The 4,461-nt window shown below is 42.7% G+C and overlaps 1 pseudogene; it reads right to left on the reverse strand.

Annotated features, from left to right (window-relative positions):
* Nucleotides 1-2,638: 2,638 nt before the first annotated feature.
* LOC136336343 (large ribosomal subunit protein eL42-like) lies at nucleotides 2,639-2,990 on the reverse strand (annotated as a pseudogene).
* Between the last annotated feature and the right edge of the window lie 1,471 nt (nucleotides 2,991-4,461).

A 4,461-nucleotide genomic window follows, 5' to 3' on the forward strand; every position in this document is an offset into this window, starting at 1 on the left:
GTGCCTTGACCCGGGGGATCAGGCCAAGCCAGCAACCTTGGACTTCAAGTGAGCAAACTTTGGGCTCAAGCCAGCAATGATGGTATCATGTCCACAATCGACCCCATGCTAAAGCTGGCAACCTCAGGGTTTCAAACCTGGGTCCCAACATCCCAGGTCAACATTCTATCCACTGTACCACCAACTGGTCAGGCATTCCACCATGTGAATTCTTAAAACTTAAACTTTGTGATGAATTTTTCCCCTGCAAAGGATTAATATCGTACTTTTTGTGATCTACATTTCAAGTCAATTGGATATTTTCTGAAAATTTTAATTCTAGAGATACTTGATGAGGGCACATAAGCTAATTTATACTTTCGCATACCAACCTTGACAGATAAATAAGAAATGAATGTGTTTATCTGTAGGATGAAATATTTGTAGTAAAAAATTCCTATTTAATTGCTGGGAAATTGAAGTATTCTAATAAAACAAACTTAACATGCTAATAGGATTTATAATATTTTTAGCCAACTTGCATTATCTAAATTAGTTGAACTTTGCGGTGTTTGAAAAATTACTGTTGGCCCTGGCCGGTTGGCTCAGTGGTAGAGCGTCGGCCTGGCGTGCGGGGGCCCCGGGCTCGATTCCCGGCCAGGGCACATAGGAGAAGCGCCCATTTGCTTCTCCACCCCCACCCCCTCCTTCCTCTCTGTCTCTCTCTTCCCCTCCCGCAGCCAAGGCTCCATTGGAGCAAAGATGGCCCAGGTGCTGGGGATGGCTCCTTGGCCTCTGCCCCAGGTGCTAGAGTGGCTCTGGTCACGGCAGAGCGACGCCCCGGAGGGGCAGAGCATCGCCCCCTGGTGGGCAGAGCATCACCCCTGGTGGGCAGAGCATTGCCCCTGGTGGGCGTGCTGGGTGAATCTCGGTCGGACGCATGCGGGAGTCTGTCTGACTGTCTCTCCCCGGTTCCAGCTTCAGAAAAGTACAAAAAAAAAAAAAAAAAGAAAAATTACTGTTTAATATATTATATATTGTATTCCTGGGCATAAAGCTTCTGTGCAATTGTTAAGCTCAAAGCAGGTTTTAACACTCAGTGCTGTTTCTGACAGGTAAAATTTTATCCTAGCTGTGAAATAATTTTCTAATTGTGATTCAGATAATATCTTAAAAAAAAAAAACCTAATGAAACACTGAGGCACAACCAGAAAAATGAGTCAACCTTTACTTCTAAAATAGAACAAAAAAATCTTTAGGAGCTTATAATCATATATCAATGTTATGGCAAACTATTGAATATTCATTTTTTCTTTTATTGAGGTGTCTTCATGGTTAGTGATGTAGGCCCAGAGCCAGAAAGACACTTTTATTTGGGGGGATTTCCCAAAATGGAAACATTTTTGGTAATATTGATTTATGTCTGTCTAGCCAAAGATGTGTTTTCCATTTGGCAATTAACATCGGTCCCAAGTTATAGGGGACAAGTTACTCCAAAAACAGCCTGTCTGCCGAACACTGAAAAAGGATATGCACAAGTCAGCCAGCGTTCATGGTAAGAGAAAAACATCTGGGCTTTGGAAAATGTTCTTCATGCACAGAGAATTGTGCTCTGTGTTCATCAAATTTCCATTAGATCTTTATAAGATTAGCCAGCCAATGGGTAAGACCCCTCATCCTCCTTCATGGGTAAGCTGAGGAAATATCTTGCCTTCCTAACCGCTGCATGCCTTGAACTGGGAGGAGATAAGAGAAGGGGGTAATCCAGTTCTAAGCTTCACACATAGTTTTCTTACATGAAAATAAAACCTGGAAGATATGTTTGCTTCAACAAAGAAAGAAAAGGAAGAAAAGAAAGAAAGGAAGGGAAGGAGGAAGGGAGGGTGAGAAACAGGGAGAGAGAGAAAGAAAGAGAGAGTTATGCCTCCTCCCAGGAAGGCATAACTTTCCCTTCCTTCCTTCCTTCCTTCCTTCCTTCCTTCCTTCCTTCCTTCCTTCCTTCCTTCCTTCCTCCTTCCTTCCTTCCTTCCCTCTTTCCTTCCTTCCTTCCATGAGTAAGCTGAGGAAATATCTTGCCTTCCTAACCGCTGCATAACTTTCTTTTCCTTCCCTCCTTCCCTCCTTCCTTCCTTCCCTCCTTCCTTCCTTTCTTCCTTCCATGAGTAAGCTGAGGAAATATCTTGCCTTCCTAACCGCTGCATAACTTTCCCTCCCTTCCTTCCTTCCTTCCTTCCTTCCTTCCTTCCTTCCTTCCTTCCTTCCTTCCTCCCTCCCTTCCTTCCTTCCTCCTTCCTTCCTTCCTTCCTTCCTTCCTTCCCTCTTTCCTTCCTTCCTTCCATGAGTAAGCTGAGGAAATATCTTGCCTTCCTAACCGCTGCATAACTTTCTTTTCCTTCCTTCCTTCCCTCCTTCCCTCCTTCCTTCCTTCCCTCCTTCCTTTCTTTCTTCCTTCCATGAGTAAGCTGAGGAAATATCTTGCCTTCCTAACCGCTGCATAACTTTCCCTTCCTTCCTTCCTTCCTTCCTTCCTTCCTTCCTTCCTTCCTTCCTTCCTTCCTTCCTTCCTCTTTCTTTCTCTCTCTCCCTGTTTCCCACCCTCCCTTCCTCCTTCCTTTCCTTTCTTTCTTTTCTTCCTTTTCTTTCTTTGTTGAAGCAAACATATCTTCCAGGTTTTATTTTCATGTAAGAAAACTATGTGTGAAGCTTAGAACTGGATTACCCCCTTCTCTTATCTCCTCCCAGTTCAAAATGCTTCCATCTCTTAATAGCCGGTGTTCTCTTAGGTCCGCAGTTGGGCCCAGTGCACTCAAACCTCAGCACAATCTTTTTAGTAGTTTTTTGTGGAAAATCAGCTTACTCTGCCCACCATAGCAGCTCTGCTTTCTGTCATAACGCTGTTTTCTCTGCGCATACAGAGAACTCTTACCCGTCTTGTAGTGTGTTACTTTGTGGAGTAGATGCTTGCCACACTTCTTACAGGAAGTTCAGCAGGTTTTAGGAATGTTCACCATGTTTGTGAGAGGGCTATTGGCACAGAATAGTGCATAACTGTGCATTTCTGCTTCATGGAAATAGGATGGCTGATCAGACACTTGCTTCTTATGCAAGGATTTGTTCTTAACACAAGGAAAGGATATTTTATTTTAAAAACTATGTGTTTTGATTTGCAGAACGATCTAACACAATATGCTTCCCTGTACTTTGGTTTTTCCATTTAAAAGTTTACAGATGGATTAAGTCACTTAAAACCTGCTATGAAATTGAACGACAAGATAACCTGGACTTGTTATCTTTGAATATATGTATCCTGATTTATTGCTGTTGCCCCATTAAAAAAATAAAATTATTTAAAAAAAAAAAAACAAAAACCCTGCTATGAGATGTAAACACAAGGCATGGAAGTGAGAACTCTGAGCATACATAACTACCACCATTCTCTGGGATGACTGATGCTTTATTAGAAGCCGAGGTTCCATTTTCCTGGAAATGGACTTGTATCAGCCCAGCAGGAGTTACTACTTGCCCGTTCTAAGTGACTATCAGCATCTTTTGTTGCTAAAACCACTTGTTTTCACTAAAAGACAAATACTTGCCAAGCAAATGATCCATTTTTATAAAACAGTAAAAGGACTTGCTGGTAATCAGATAAAAATACCAGCATTGCTGCTGTTCCCTTATCATGGGTTTTGTGTTCTCATAACCAAGGACTTAGCTTGCTGAAATAGTCACTGAAGAATATGCGGTGGACTCTACCAGTGGAAACATTCCACAGTATTTTCAAACAGCGTGTGTCAGGAGTTTGGCATCTCTCCTTCCCGGGGTCTCACTGGAGGGTGACCAGGTGGAACCCAGCAGGGCACCGAGGTTGTGTGCGGGGCAGGCTCCAGAGTTTCAGCTTCTTGCCGGCCAGGAGCCCTCTTGCCTTATCTCTAACCTTTAGATAAAGTCAATTACTTCATATTCTCATTTTAAGGATAAATTAAATAAAACAGGGAGGGCTTTGAACCCTGAAGACTATTCCTGTGTGAGGTATTGTTTACCTAGGCGGTGAAAATAAGTCTGGAGCCTAAGACGACGGACTTCCACAGCCCAAAGGAATTTTATTAAACCCCAGTCTCCTTGAAAAAATTATTTGCTTTCAATTAATAGTGAACTATTGTGGGGCAGCCCAGGCTGGGTTTTGGCACTTGACAATAACACCTAGTTCTTGTACTTGAGTTGACCGACGCGTGGGGACCCTACAAGGGCGAGGTAAGTTAGTTCTAAGTTGGGATTCTCAGGGTGAGGAGGATCCCAGGAAAAACTCTGTTAGCCTCAAATATACTCTCTGGCTTTAAATTTTTCCAGTTTTGAGTTTTAAAAGCAATGAACTCAAAGTAGTGGCAGATCTTTTTTCAAAATCAATGGCAAGTATGTGTGTGTGGTGTGTGCATGCTGACAGGACAGGTAAAAGAAGAGTTTACAGGCCATTTTTTCATTCAA

This window comes from Saccopteryx bilineata, chromosome 4, assembly GCF_036850765.1.
Source record: "Saccopteryx bilineata isolate mSacBil1 chromosome 4, mSacBil1_pri_phased_curated, whole genome shotgun sequence".
Classification (NCBI taxonomy): domain Eukaryota; kingdom Metazoa; phylum Chordata; class Mammalia; order Chiroptera; family Emballonuridae; genus Saccopteryx; species Saccopteryx bilineata.